Source organism: Taeniopygia guttata, chromosome 4 (assembly GCF_048771995.1).
Source record: "Taeniopygia guttata chromosome 4, bTaeGut7.mat, whole genome shotgun sequence".
NCBI lineage: Eukaryota > Metazoa > Chordata > Aves > Passeriformes > Estrildidae > Taeniopygia > Taeniopygia guttata.
Window position 1 is genome coordinate 32845641 of NC_133028.1, and position 16879 is coordinate 32862519.

General features: G+C 34.1%; 1 protein-coding gene across 39 annotated transcripts in view; it reads right to left on the bottom strand.

The window, feature by feature from the left end:
- The window catches only part of TENM3 (teneurin transmembrane protein 3), a 1292556-nt gene that overhangs the window by 416468 nt on the left and 859209 nt on the right, over positions 1 to 16879 (bottom strand). Inside the window, exon 11 of one of the 39 annotated variants that reach the window (XM_072927746.1) lies at positions 15962 to 16062. The exons of the other annotated variants lie outside the window; for them this stretch is intronic. The gene's annotated coding sequence lies outside the window, so the exon portion shown is untranslated. The remainder of the gene's footprint in view (positions 1 to 15961; positions 16063 to 16879) is intronic. 39 annotated transcript variants of the gene reach the window in all.

Here is a 16879-nt window from a genome sequence, read left to right on the forward strand (position 1 = left end):
AGCTACTCATCCTCATTTTAAGAATCCTTCAATTGCCCTTTTCCATCCTGCCAGTTACCACTTTCTTCCTGTCAAGAGCTCAACACCCATGTCAACCTGGCATATGATACCAGTAGCTGTTGCCAACTCCTAAAATTTGAAATGCATCTTTCTGCCTTTTTCTTTTTTTTTTTCCTTACGGTTCCTCTCATGCTTGGGAGAAATTGTTCTCAGAGATTTTCTTTCCCAGTTCAAAAAGCTTGGACAGTATTTGCGATTGTGCTGACCAGTACTCCTTGTGCTGCTGTGCTGCCATTAGCTGCACTGCCTTGTTGCTTTTGTTTAATGCTTAGATAGTAAAGTTCCCTGGAAGCAGGAAAAGTCTTTTTCCATTTATGCTACATCTAATGCAGCGTGTCTGAGAGCTCTCACAGTCTGAGTGCTCATCGAAGCCATGGCAATACAAATAAGTAGCATCACTGCCAATAATCAAATTCACACACCACTTCCTTTGGTAATTTGATAATAGGGTCCATGTCTCTGCTGATAATATTCCTCATTTTTTCTGCTTTCTATATGTGTAAGGACTACTTTGGCTTCAGGAAGTGCATCTGGGATGTGTTAATCCTCATGTAAATTCCAAGCTATTTTGACACATATACTTAATACACCCTAAAATATGATATGCAAAGAGCAATGAGATTTCTATATCCATCAATAATCAACCAATTACATTAATAATCAAGGCTGACTATGTAACTGTGACTCTGTATTGTGCTTTTAGATATAAGAATACTCTAATTATTAAATACTTGGCTTTTGTAGAGGCCAGTCTTATTCAGAGGAAAGGTAGTTAATCACTATTAAGTTTTATCCCCTGCAATCCATTGATTTTGCCAGATCTTCCTTACTACATGCCACCAGAATTATGCACTGAATATAAAGGAGTTGGACTTTGGTGATCCTTGTGGGTCCCTTCCAACTCAGGGCATTCTATAAATCTATGGAAACATTATCAGTTCTGTCACAGGCAGTTCCGTGCTACTGTGGACATGATATTTTAGTATTTTACATAGAAAAGAAACATATGGGGTCCAGAATTCAAATTCTATAATTGTTTGGATAGCATAGAAATTTTGTGTGCCTAATTTGAAATGCACAAGTAGGCCTGAGACAGAAAGCAGTGTGCTGCACGGCATTGGCAGTGCTTCTAGAAAATACCTAGCCCAGTAGAACCATCTGGGAACAGTGGGCTTGAGCTACTCACCCCTAACCACACAAAAACTTTTAGCAGATGAAAACTGATTGCTGTGTTCTTCAGGTGACATGTTATGTTCCCTTACCAGGAAATCACCTTTCCCCTTGCAATCCATCACAAATATACAGTAATACTTTCCAGCTTAAGGAGAAAAGATGCTAAGGAAAACCCATTTGGCACATGATGCTTCATTTCTGTAGCAGAGTCACTCTGTGCATGAGACAATTGTTTAATTAAATCATGTAACACCGCCACAGAAATAATATTTCACAGGCACCCACAGTTTGCTGTTTCTTACTTGTAGAATATAGTTTTGCAAATTTTAAAATTAATTTATTTTATGCTTATAACTTATGAGCAAAAAACCATAAAAATGAAAAACTTATTCGATGGATAAACATTAGCTCTCACAGCAAGTACTAAGAAATTTTAGCCTTTGGTCAACAAATCTGTATCAACAAAGACATTTATATGATGGTAGACTAATGAAAAGAACCATCTCTCTATTCTCTTTCTATTCAGTTTCAGCTATCAGTTTCTTTTAAATGCTTAGTTTGGGAATATGTTACAATAAAATAAATACTAAATTTCAGTTTGAAATACCATTCTTAGGGAAAAAAAAAAGAAGGGAAAAATCTGAAAGTAAAATGCTAAACCAAAGTTAAACAATTAAATCGAAGGGTGCTTTTCATTTTTGACTTGGGGAAAAATAAAAGTTTGCATTAGCAAACTGAGTCACACTCTCTTTCCCTGGTAACTTTAAACCTCTCCATTATTCTGTGTCAGTTCTACTTGAAACAGTACTCTTCTCTCTTTATTTTTTCTGTTTTCTGTTTGGACATCAGACTAAATCAGTGATCACTCAGTCAGCTCCCCGAGGACATTCACTGCGTCTCCCCAAGTACATCCCCCCCTCCAGTTCACACATATCAGACACAAATCCACCTCACTTAAGCTCTGGACATTTTTCCACAGCTCTGTCCACCTCAAATTCCTCTTAACGCTCTCTCTTACTCGCAATACTTTCTCTTCAGTCTCACACTTTAATTGACCACAGGAGATGTGTGGGCATTGGCTCACTAAAATATGACTGTGCTGGCTCCGACAGACAGACTACAGTTGAAAAAGAAATCTCTTTTTATTTTAAATTCCACTGCTCATCATCAAGTGTCCTTTCAGAAACTAGACAGAATGTCTGAGATTAAATTTTTTTTCAATTTTTAAATAAGAAATACCTAGTCCAGACAGTATCTTCAGAAACCTCACCTTCCAAAGAAGACATTTCCTTCCCAGCAGGGGACATTATCCAGTCCTTAGCTCCACTGTACCTCTTCACTGCTGCTGGTTGTCAGCTGGTAAGGTTTGCATTAAAAAAAGTTTCTACAGTGTACCAGTATCAGTGAAGTGATTCAATTTAATCTTGGCTCTTTGAGTAGCCTTTGCAGCATCATTTTAACCCATTTAACTCAAAATAATCATAAAATGAGTGGAAGATTTTCTTGGACATTTTAGCCTTCACTTAACTACACAGAAGTGACTTAAAATATTTCTCTTCTGCCCTAACTCTGAATGTGGCAAAATGGGAAGAGGTGGCTAGCAGAAAGCAGGCTTAATTTTAAAATTTAATTCTCAAGAAAAGGAACAGAAACATTTTAGGAAAACAGTAAAATTTTTGAAATGTATTCAAAACCATTTGGTTTTAAACCTTTTAAGGCTATTTTCTCGTTCAGCTGTGCCAAACATTTAGTACTGAGCTGATAGATTTGAGACTGCTTAGTTTGGTGCATCTTACACATTTTCTAAAAGATGCTTTGTAACTTAGATCACCAAAGGATAAAGTAAGTTATTCTTTTGAATATTTTATGTATAATCTCTCACCATTCTGACATAAACTTTCTGTAGAATATGTTGTATATTATATGAGATACACTAGTCCTAGCTATTTCTACAAGTGATAGAAAATAAAAAATAGAATAATATATATTCTATATAATTATGAAAATATCTAGAGACAGACCTGAATGAACAAAAGGAAAAGCATCAGCAGCACTTACAATCCTGAAAACAACGTATCTACCCACACATTCAAAACGCTATACCCTTCTCTCTGCTTTTTATTCTCCTAATCCTCCTTCCTAGTTTTGTTTGTTCAGATTGTTGCTTCACCCTGTGCTTGTGAAGGAAGAGAAATGGAAGTTTTATTATGGGGCTTTCTTTGATTATCTGTGCTGACTTGTGAGTCTGAGCACAATCACTGATGAAATTAGAGGAAACATTCCTTGTCATAACCAACACGCTGGCTGACTTTCACACTATACTGAACGATGCTTAAATTTGGCCTCCTCCCACTTATGTCTGAATTTTCACATTATTTGTGCTGTAGCTGATAGTAAAACAAATAGATATCAGAAAACCAAGCATGAAACTCAATATTTAATATTTGTTACAAAAAAACCCTAAAAAACAAAAAGCCCAAAACAAACCCTTCCTAAACAGGAAAAGAAATCTAGAATAAATAAATGAATGAACAAATTCAGTTTAAGAGAAAACTAATATAAGTTACCTGAGAATTTCAAACACTTAGGTTAGAATAAAATAGCATGGCTTTACTAATTACACTTTGTACCAGTTACTTCACTTGTACTAGCAGCAGCATTAAAAAATACTTAATAAAAACCTATCTAAAGGTTATGCTGTGGAAAGAACCAGTTTTTAGTTTTACTTTGCCATGGGTCCTTTAACTATTTTTCCTACTTCAAAACATTTTTCCTAAGTTTATGGGAAGGAATTAGTCACCTTTCTTTGTTGCCATTATATATAAATGTCAGTTACAGATGCATGCCTTTCCATCAATGCATTAATAACTCATGCTTGTGTATTTTTACAGTATATATTACCATTTTATAATGAAATGTTAAATATTTTACTGGTATTTGTATTTTACTGTGATTTGTACTGAGTACTGAGCACTTGAAGTGTTTCTATTCACTAGACTATTTTATTTAAATGAATTTTTAAAATCACCCATTGCTTAAAAACATTGCTATTTTGTATACTTATTGTCTTCCTTTCATTACCATGACCAACATTTAGTCTGTTATAGTCTAATATCATGGATAGCATAGGATTTTAACCTACCTTTCATTTTATAAATTAAAAACAGGTTCCAGACCTCTCTTTTCTGGAAATCACCTCCATTCTACCTGTATCATCAGTTGGTGAACTTCTCCCTTACAGAATAACCACTTTGATAATTACTTCCTATCAATAGTATTATTGCATTCCTTTCTCCAGTTCACTCTGCTACTTACCTGGATATCTTAAATTCAACCTAATATCCATTATTACAACTGAAAAAAAAAAAAAAAAAGAAAGAAAAATTATACACACAAGAAAGTCTTAATGACTCACTTCTCTTGACATGTGTGAATTTTTAAAATCTGAAATTAGCTGCTAACTGAAATGATACTATTGTACTTCACACTACACAGAACATAGGATGCTTGCTTCCATGCTCATAGCTAAAATACAGAGGGTGCCTCCTTGGCTCCTCTTACTGCCAGCACAGCTACTCTCACCCATCAGGCAGGCTTTCAGCACTGAGAAACTTAAAAGGCTAGAAGCCACACAAACATATATTTCAAATGCCATGCTTTGGTATTAACAAAACTCAAGATCTACTTACAATTTTCCTCCTCTGATTGTTCAATATACTTGTCATTATATATGAGTTTTGTTTATTGTTTGAACTTCTCACAACTTGGGTAATGAAAATTAATAAAAAGTTGCCCTTGCACATTCTTTCAAGCAAACATTAGGATTTCATCAATAAAACATGTGATTGAGAACAAGGGTTTTTAGTGGTCCAACAAACCCAATGACAATATTTTTGTTAATTTTTCCTTACACTTGCCTTATGTGGAATCATCTTCTAATAATACTACCAACATTTATCCTAATATAAATTTATTTTTTAAACCCTGCATAAATCAATCTTAATGTTCAAAATGATCAAATTTATTCTAAGACTTTCATTAGACAATATGTGCTTATATTTTTTACAAATGTACAGTTTCTTCTCACTGTCAGCATCCTCTGCCCACAGTGGCATTTCCCACAGAGAAGACCAATTAATGCCCACTGTCATTTCAGTTATTGTATTGTACAACTACTTAATCATGTTCCAGCCCAGAGATTCTCTATAATTTTTCTCACCCTCCCCTTCCACAGTAGTTAACTCTGATGAAATTCTCATTTAGTACTGAAAAGAGGACTTAAGAAATTGTAGCCTAAATCCAGTACTCTCAGTATAGGATCTCACACAACACTCATCACTACCTTGTCTAATCCAGCTCTGGGTCAAAGTGCTGCCAAGTTTTTATTTTACTTTATTTTAAAAGATTATAGATTTTGTTGACCAATTCCAATCACAAATTCATCCAATACTATTCTCAAAGGCAAAAGTCTATGTAATAGTATAGATGTGATTTTGAAGATGTGCTCATATGTCATAGGACAAGTAGAGGCAATACTTTAAAAACAGATGCCCCCAAAATCAAGAGACACTGTTCATTCACATCTATGATTTAAAGTGAAATCCTATCATCTGACTTCAGAAGCCAAAAGACTTGGCAGTTACCAAGGTGGATGTTGGGGTAATTGTGGTGCAGGTTATAGAGATTCCAGAGATTTACACCAAAGCATGGACACAGGACATACAATCACAGATGTGAAAAAAATGCATTGGCTTTCTGTTGTTGAGACTGATAACAAGCCTCTCTTTTGACACTTCTTATAAAATATCTTCCAGAGAAGTCCCTCAGATAACATATTTTAACAATTCAATATGAAGTTATAAAGACATGGTTTTTGAAACATCCATATTGAGATAAAATAATTCGTGTTTTTTTCTTTCCCCCTGGGCAAATGGTCTTGTATACTGCTGTTACTTTGATCAGGTGCTGACCACAAGATACAAAACATTATTGTTTGTTCCAGATTAACTAACCTGGAACAGACTACCAACTGTTAAATCCTGACATGCAACTAAAACAGCACTATCTGTGTTAAAAACCTATTTATAGATGTAATAATAAAGATTTATAATAGAAATGATAATGTAAAAAATTATCAAGTAAGAAAAACTGTAGGTCATATCTCAGAAACAAGTTATTCATTGTTCATGTCCACTTTTTGAAAGATCCAGTTTCGTAATTTCTGATTTCTGAAATAATACTTTATTTATATTTTCCCAATTGTTTGTAGCTTGATTTGAAAATTTCCTAGTGATAGATATTGAGAAACAAACTCCTCAGTCAGGAAACCCATCAGAAGCAGCAGGAAAAAAGATGGTACTTTTGTGGGATCACTGTACCTGAAAAGAATGGATTGGTATCCAATGATGACATAGCTAAGGGATTCTCTGCATATTCTAATTTCCAAAAGTTAATTTTTATTATCACAAAATAACTTCATAGTGTAGCTGGATTTTTTGTACTTTACTTCCACTCAAGGACTAGAAAAAATGGGCACTATGTCGCAGCACTGTTAGCTTTTTCAGAAGGGATGAGCTGATTTCTGCAATTGCTGCTTCTGTAACACCTACAGAAGTTGTTCGCACAATTAGATTAAAGCAGATGAATTATGAGTAGATGCATGTAAAATAGGACATGAAGTTAGAGAAAACCACCCTAAATAACTGGCCTTACATAACACAGAAAATCTGAGAGGCAGAGCCAAAATCTGGAGTCACTGCTCCCCACCAACCACATGGTAACTGCACATTCTACCACTCCAAAGACAAAATCAAAATACCTTAAGACAAATAATGACTATCATTATGATGGAATTATCAAATCAAAAATGGTCATAAGTTCCTTATCACCTAAACCACTGCAATTAGAGGTCACTAATATACTCCATGTATATTTTGGGAGTTATTCTTAGCGGTTTTTTTTTATAATCTACAACCTTAAAAAATATCATGTCAGTATGAAGCAGTTCTGGAAGTTGCAAGTGACTTAATATACATGGCTAACAAATTAACAAAAATAATATAAACAACTCTTGTGAGCTTTATTTCTTTTTAACCCTTTGATTATTCTTTTTGTTTCATAATCCAAGTATAAAAAAGTAAAATATATTGATCAATAATATGGCTTTCTGCAGAAGAATACATATATGAACAAATACATTTATGTGATACTTCTGCAATAAGCTTGCAAGTCCATGGGAATGCACAAAATGGGATTTTGCCCATTTCCCAAAGGCTTAGCAGGTAATGTGCAGCAGTGAGGCTTCCTGTTAGGCACCCTTAATTGTATATATAAATACCCTGTAAGAATGAAGCTACATTTGTCAAAAGAAATCCCCCTACATTTCGCGACACACTGTCCTTTCATTGCACTTCTTTGTACATCCACTAATTCACAGATTCAGCAATTTGTGATTGTGCTTCCAGTTATTAGTGAGCAATAGTCCAGTTGAACAGTGTAATTACTTACATCTCTGTCACTTCTGAAGTAATACTTACTGCTTTAGACATAGCTAAATTTTTCATTTTCTAGCAGTTGGATTTATAGTACCCTATCTCTGTCATCAAAGGATGAAGATACCCATACCTACATAATCTATAATTAATATTTCTTCAACAATTATTTGCAAAATTGATGCAGAATTTCTGCCCAAATGTCTACAACTATGTCATGAATATAATTATTAATTTTCCTAATATACAAAAAAAGGTCTTGGAATATAGGTCAAACCAAAGAGCCTCACTATCTAGGAGAACACATCCCCCTTTCCCCCCCCAAACCCCACAATGATATTATAGTTTTATTTCCTATAGTGGTCTTTTCTTTATGTTTTATTTAAAATGTTAATGGATTGTATCTGCAATTCAGATAATTTATCCTTAAATCACTGTTCTCCAGAATAATGCACTGTGAGCCCTGTAATACATAGGCAAGTCCTCTTAAAGAACATGCATCAATTCTCTTCCCTTATGAGGCACACTGCAAATGCCCTCTAACAGGGCACAGCAGCATTACATAAATCATCTTATATGAAAAATTAACATGACATCAAATATTTATAAATATTAATGTGTATGTTAATATAACCAAAGCTGTAACAAACAATCATAACCTTGCCAAGTTTCTTAGGACAGGCGCCGCTGATAATGATATCCATTATCTCTGGGGGAACGCACAATTATGAAAGTATACATGGGATGCTATATTGTTATCTGCTTTTAAGTTCATCCATTAAACACTCCACCTCACACTGGATGTTAACCCTCCCCTTAGCTCTTTGTCAGGTACTATTTTTCTGTGTGTTTACACATCCATGTGAATGAAAGATTAACAACTCTTTAAATGTATACCATTTCCCTACTTCATTAACACATGCATCTAATTTAATATCACACATTCCTTTGCTCTGTGGCAATTATAATGTCTGATATGCACCTAGCTACCTATCTGTCTCTCCATTTATCTGTCTGTCCTGTACATAGCATAGCTCTCACAGGAATTTGCAAACTCCTTTGGTCCATCTTTTACCACCTTGAATTTATGCTATTATGATCAAAGGTCTGACAGTATTTCCAGTGTAAATTTTAATTTTTCTGGCTTAAAAAACATTAAAAAAAAATTAGACTCACACCTAAACATATAAAAAAGTAGAATACATTTCATCGTAATCAAATTTGATCAGTTGCTAAGAATTTCAAGAGCTTTTTATTATAATTTTGTACCTAGCATTGTAGTGACAGGAAATAAAATTTTGAGCCAATACTACAAAATTAGTCCTTTTGCTCCAAGAGACAAGACTGAGGGTTTTACAGCTGTGCTTAGCACATGTGAAAAAGAGATGATTTCCCAGAAAAATTCTTTCAAGTTTTAAGATTCACACCTGAGGCTGTGATGCTGATTACCATTTACAATTAAGTCTTCACCTGAACTGAACAATGAGTTGTGCCTCTTTTTTAATACATAGATTCAAATACATATGAAGACTTCTTCTCATTACTTACTTTTCAAAGATCACAATAAATATAGATTCAGTAAAACCAGTCACTGACACAGATTCACTATATATATATATGTGAATATCCTTTATCAGACCAGAAAAACAAAATCAAAAGAATTATCTTAACATAATAACATTCTCTTTCTTATGATTATTACCAGCACTATTATCAAGTGTGAATATAAAGCCCATTTTAGAATTGTTTGTGAAAACAGCTTAATAGCTAGAATATTACTATATTTATTTCACTAAGCAGCCAATCATGATACAGAGTGGGCAAAAAACTCACTCAAACTGGGGCACAAAAGGTGTCTAGCTCAGCCAGGCAGCACCTGGAAGCACAGACTGCAGTGAAACCATGTCCAGAGCTGCTCTGTCACACAAACCAGTGTCCTCCCAAGCGGTTACTTTTAAAGGCTCATCTAAGAAATGCACATAACTTGTGCATGATAGTTGAATATCAGTCTAATGATTCAGTTTAGATTAGTAATATTTTTAAAATCTGGAAACATTTGGGTTTAAGTCATTCACCCAGGAGAGCCAGTAGCTCCTAAGGTAGGAAGTGAAAGGTGCTCGCTTTTTAAGAACTGCCTGGGCTTGGCAGTTCTTAAAGTAGTTCAGTAGCAGTTTCACTGGTAACTGGTTCATTGGTCACTCTGAAGTGAAAAAAAAAGCATGAAAAGAAAACAAAGGACTTTTTTCTTTTTGGGGAGGAAGCAAAATAAAATAAAAATACAGAGGTTTCATAGGATTTGCACCTTTAAATTTGTTTACCAGTTCCTAAATGACAGAGCAGTAATTATCCTAAACTAATCCTAGAAGATTTAGGTTAGTTTCTCTCTCTCTCCTTTCCCACTTCTCCCCTTTATTTACCTATTTTTTAAGGGAATGGAGGTGTAGTATAAGATCAGGATTTAAAGATTTTTGATTCAGTTACAGATCCCTGGTAAATTAGGGGTTTTCTCCCTGAATTTCATGGAAAAATGGGATTGCTATCAGTTTTGCCAATGTAAAAGCTCATTTACTTTTTGTTTATAGGAATACCTCACAATTCAGGACATTTGAAGTTTTTATTAACCATTAAAATTTAAGGTATAATTATGTAAAGATAAACAAATTTTTTAAAAAAAGATCATTATTCATACACCTGATGTTTTTTAAGAGTGTAGATAAGAAAAGTAATGCAATGCACATCTCAGATTAATTGCATTACAGTAATCAACATCCTTTTAGCACATTGTGAATAAAAGTATTTTTAAACAAAAAAGAAGGCTAAAAATATCAGTCATTATTCTATGTATCAAATGCAAATCATTGCATAAATCAAAGCATACAGCAGCATAGACACCAAAAACATCTTATTGTTTTTATCTTTGTCTCCTGTTAGTATTTGAGTCTGCCAGATGTATTTCCCTTTCTGATGTTACTACATTTTTGTTATAACCATGCAGTCACATATTTATAATTCTTTTTGTAAAATGGGTGCCATTAGTGTATCTGTAAGTTAAATGCAAAAGATTTAAATTTCAGAGCCAGTGTTATCTCTCAGGATAAGAAAACAACTTTCACAGAGTGTGAAATACAACCCCTTTTCTCACACAATGATGTTGATCTGAACTTTTTGCATATGAAGTTTTAAATCTCTACTTATAAAAAGTTAATGCTTGTGAAGTTCTAATATCACCCTGATTGAGGTTAGAAACCAGCACCGTAGTTTCCTATCACATAAAATCATCAATACAGTTTTTCTTAAAAATTAACTTCTGCAGTTCCTACCCTTTCCTTCAGAAAACTGAAAATGGAGAGTCAAAACTCTTTGATGATTTACATACAGCAACATCTGATCCCTACAATAAAACAAGAGAACTTGGGTTTGGTAGCTCTCACATGTTCCTTATTTTTGTGAAAGGCTAACATCTAGTTGAAATTATTTGCTCTGTATCATAACAAAACCAAAAACTGCATTATGTTCTTTCTTTTAATCAAGTCTCATTTAATGCCAGAGTCCTACATAGTAATTTCCAAGTGAAGAAATACCATATTCCTGCACTCTAGATACATGTTCATTAATGCAGATATTTTACATAAAGAAAGTCTACTTTTACATAATATATACCTCCTATATCCTTGTATTAATATTAACCATGTGGAAATAGAAATGCTTTATCCAATTTTACTGCTAATATTCAAAATTCTTAAGTAAAAAGACTGATTGGAATAGTGTAATTTTAAAGAACAGAGAGATTAAATAAAAATTGCAAATTTAATTTTTAAAAAAGTTAATTTCTTACTGATCCAGTCATGATTTTTAAATTTCTTATCAATTTCCCTCTGAACAAAACTGCTATATTTAAAAAATATCCTGTATAATATTTGTACATTTTTTAAAAAGAAAAGCTACAAAAGTGATAGCTAAAGATACACATATTTTCTGATCCCTCTGCAATCTCTTTTCATTAAAGTATTGGAAAAACTGAAGCAATTTTTCATGCAAGTGTGCACCATGAAAAGAAATATTGGAAGTTCCTTCTGAATGAAGAAGACCTCTATTAGTCTTTAAAGATCCTTCAGAAAATTCCACTGAATCTATGGGCCTAAAAAAATAAAATAATTATAGAATAATATCCTTTTCTAATGTGGACACAGTGGTACCTGCATGACTAATTTAGGTATGACAAGAAAACAGGTTATTTGAAGCATGAGGAGAAATATGGATTTCACTTAAATGAATGGAGAAACTGCTGGTCTTGTGCTATAGTGGACTGTATTCAAAAATCAGCTAAAACTGGGCTCAGAAGCGAATCGAGGATGTAAGGCTGACAAAAACTAAGCACGTTACCAAGGTGACATACTTCAGCTTGGTGGCACAGCTGTACTGTTACTGAAATATCCTAATTCCAACAGCCTGTGGTGTGCTGCTGCTCAAAAGACAACCACTAGTGACAGCCCCTAAGTTGATGTAATTGCTAACAGAAACAACACAATGGGCAGAAAAGGATGTGTGTTTTGCGCAGTAAGGAATTAGGATAGTGATTAAAAAAATTATGAAATATAATAACATTTTTCATGCCATCCTCATATTATGAACAAGCTAATATTGTACTTCTATATGATTACATTCCTAATTGTAAAATAATACTTATGAAGTTCTTAGTGCCAAGGAACCAGCTTCAAGAGGGAGAGTGTTTTCAGAGAGGCACAAAAGCCTTAGCCATAGGGATTACCCAAAGAAAGGGAGATCAGCAGTTTATCATCTGTTAGGCAGAAGATTTATTCCTGAAGAGCTGCGAGGCTGGACATAGGCAGTGGGAGACTTCAGTTTCAAGTAAGAGAGCCAAGGGCTATACTCCAGCTGCTTAACATACATGATCCCAATCTTGACCTTCTTGCTTATAACAGTGTTTTAAAATTTTATCTATTGCATTCCATTAACACAAGAACTTTGTTAACCATACATATGGTTAAGTAGAGGTTCTAGGTTTCTATACTCAAGGAAATAGCAATCAGAAAAATTAGATGAGATAGAATTCACATATGTTTCTTCCTTGACTTCCAGTTTATCTCCTTTTTTTCAGTCAGTATTTACTTAAAATATTTCAGGCCTCAGACTTACTAAGGTAACATCTAGTATCATTGAGAACATGACAATGGTGGGGTAAGCATACATTACAAATAATTTTGTGAATGAGGATCTTTCTCAAGGCATCCATAATGAATCTTTTCAACCAAATTCCTGCCTAGATGGGATCAAATGATTTCCTGATAATTTTTTTGTTGAAAAGCCAGCATTTAGTAGAAACAGCGCAGAGAGAAATACTTAGAAATTCTTTTGAGGTAGTATTCATTAAGTTAACATGGTTTTAATTTAAAATGGCTTAAAATTAACAGAGTGAGGTATTTTGTTTTATTTATTGTGTTTATTATGTTGTTTGATTTATTTGTGGTTTGAGTTATCTATTTACCCCCCCCACAGCAAGACTAAGATTTTTCAGCAGATTGGAATGGAATGAAAAGGATACATAATACCCAAATTTATCTGTCTCATTTCATCAATGTTAATGACATTTCACTTATTTTCTTTAGATCTGAATTTGTCTTTTGTAATTTAAATTCATTTAAGCACTTGAAGATATATAAAAAATATTTTCATTTGAAAAGTATTTATCACAGCTGTTGCTGACTCAATGCAGGGAAGGGCACTGCTCATCCTCCTGCAGCAGAGATGGTTCTTCAGGAAGTGAATTATCCTGCTGGGATGATGAGTTTCTGAACAGCAGTCTTCATTAGCCAGCCAAAACAGCTAGCTAGAATTCAGATAGGAAAGTAAACTGAAGTATTGACTAAAAAAAAAAAAAAAAAAGAAAAAAAAAAAAAAAAGAAAAGAGGGGAAACCTAGATTGGATCTAAAAGGCAGTATTAATAATGCATAAGAGGGAAAATACACACAGGGAAATTTCTTCAGAGCCCAGCTATATTGCCTAGTGACAGACCTATTGTTACAAATGCTGCAGGATTTTCCATTTCCCCCCTGCTCCAAAAAGATCATAGCTTAAGTTTTCACTGCAATCTGAAGTAGGACTATGTCCATATTTCCCCACATCAGCCAGCAACAGCAACTCTGGAAACATGGAGGGGTTGTGGCAAAACCAAAGGCAAATACAGCTGCTGTGGGAGAAAGAAAAAAGAAAGAAAGAAAAAAAAAAAAAGCTACAGGCTAGGATTTTGGTGAAACTGGAAATGCAGTTCCTGGAAAACATGGTAATCTCTGAAGTGCAGGACTGTCAAAGACTCCAACTACAAACAAGTTCTCTTAGGCTGTACACAAAATGCATATACTCAGAGGAGCATAACTAGAAATGTAGGGTTTTAAAATTGCTAGAGTAGCTATATATATGAAACAGTTTTGGGGAAGAAGGGAGGCTAGCACTAAAACTTCAGATCACACACAGCCCTGCTTTTAGGCTCACCATGCACTGCCTGCACCTTTGCACAAAGATTATTTAAACATCTATCTAAACCTTTGCACAAAGATTATTTAAACATCACTTAAAAATCATAATCCCTCTGCCTGGCTGTGGAGTATCACACAGAAACTTGATAAAATGGTAGATGTGGAGCTACATTTAAAGCTTCATTTCTGCAATCTTAGGAATGAATTGAACCAGTAATACTTTCTACGCCCTTTCCCCCACACACAACCACAGACTGGGGAAAGAAAAAGAGTTCTGAAAGTTTTGCAACTCTCAAAACTCATGAAAACATTGTTCTCAGCAGATCTGTAATGCATCAGGAGTATAGTGTTCAATCTCCAAGCAATTGCTCAGTGTCTTGAAGTATAAGCATGATCAGGAGATGAATAATTCTTTAGATTCTGAAATCTGTTTGGACTATGTTGAGCCTTAACAATTAAAAATAATTCTCCTGGTGGATATCCAGAAAAAAATGGGATCCTGATTCAGTATTGTCTTTATGCATATCACAGCACAAAAGTACTTATTTTTATTACAAAGCAATAAATGGCACGTTTTCCCTAATGACCCTGACAAGTAATTTTCTATAGATTTACACTTGAGATCCTCAGATGAAACTCTTTTGCAATCAGCATAACAATATACATACAGAGAAACTCAACATTTCTTTCCCCTACAGCCCAGCCACTTGAAACCCTGTGCGTGCAGCACTGGTGATATTCCTCTACAGTTCCACCAGATTTAACAGTGTTAGAGAGGTCAGCTCGGAGCATCACAGTGACCACGTACAAGTTCATTGTAGTCAAGGTCACACAAAACTGTCCCTGCACTGAGAGCTATTTTGTCCTCCTTGTTTATTAATTCTGATCTATCCATGCTAATGGATTTAGCTTGTAGGGGGCTGGGCAAAGAATGAGAGTCACTATTCCTCAGCTTCCATTCTTCATTGATGTCAACTGCAGCTACAGCATACTGGTACAGTACACACTCAGAACTTACAGGACAAAGGGCTCCAGAGCTTAACAGGCATTTGTTTCGAGAATGAAACACACTCTGCAATGTGTTACTGCTCACAGACAACAGCTGTGGCACGATATGTTAACAAAGAACTTATTTCAGTAACATCTCTTCAGACTCCATCATCTCAAAGTCACAACATAGAGACAGATGTTTACTACTTGAAAAACAGGTTTATTTTTAAAAACAGTAGTATGTTTAGAACAAAAAGAAAATATGTTTAGATATCAGCAATGCAGTCCCTATACTTAAAAAGCTTCCAGTTTGTTTATTATGAGTTTAGTTACCTTAGTGCTGCAGAATCCTGAGTCCCACAAGAAGGCCCATTAAAAGCAGCACAAATATATAAATCTGTCGGTAAATCTGTGCAGATAAACATCTCAGACTGAATACTTATTTTTATAAATTAGAGGAATTTTGCATATGCAGTGTTCTGCATTTCTGTCAGTACAGCTAGGTAATTGAATTTATTAGCCAAACCCCTAGAATGTTCTTACAGAAATTCCCAAACCAGAAGCAGTAGTTCATCATTCAATTCCCAGTGTAAATCCATATAAATTATGTGTTTCAATGTTAGATGTACTTTCAGGGAAGAAAAAAAAAAAGCCAAAAACTCCTCAGAGTTTCAAAACATTTTCCCTTGAATATCTATTAAGTAAAAAAAAAAAAAAAAAAAAAACAAAAAAAAAACAGGGATCTCAGATACCTGAATAACTCCACATGAACAGAGAATATACTCTTAATCCTGCATATAGGTGAGTGGGAGGAGAAGAAGAGCAGAAGAGCACTCTAGGGGTGAGAGAGGTGCTGGAGAAAAAAAAAAGGAGAAAAATATAAAACTATATTAATTTAAAAAAATAAAGAAAAAGCCCTTTGATGAGATGGTGATTTTGGAAACCACATGTTATTTGAATGGAAACCTACCAAGAGCAACCTGACAGTGCCTGCTATAACATATATTAAAAAAGTAATTTTCACATCAAACTCATTGCCATACTCAGTATTATAGAAGTGGCTCTGGATAGTCCTTTGCTAACAGAAAATGTTTCATTTCTGAGAAAAATTAAGACAAGATTGAATTTTTAATTTTGGATAGCAAAAATGTGCCTAAAAGGCAGTTAGAAAATTAATAAATAAAATTCAGTTTGGTGTAACTTGATTTTAATAAATAGTGATGGACTTGTTTTCCTTTGTTAGAGTATAGGCATTAAAAATTAATTTATCTTTACTTTGTTCTTATTATGCTAAAATTTTCTATTTACCTACTAATATTTTGAGCCTCTAGTTTGTTGTGAAATTTTCTTATTTTAATTTAATCTTTTATCTGAACACACATAGATGTATATTCTAATTTTTATTTGTTTCACTTTTGCCTGTTGACAACAAATATTCTTATTTAACTCATGTTGAGTATGCTCAATATTTGTATATTAAATGGCCTAAAATGTGGATAAAGTCTAGAAAGTTTGGTAAAATATTAACAGCTTCATGCATCTTATTGCAAAACATATAAATATGGAAAAAATAAATATGAAAAAAAGGAACAGCTTTTAATTCCATGTACAACCTTACCACACATGTGTAGAAAATAAACATTTCATATGATTTGCATTTCAGTGCTTTG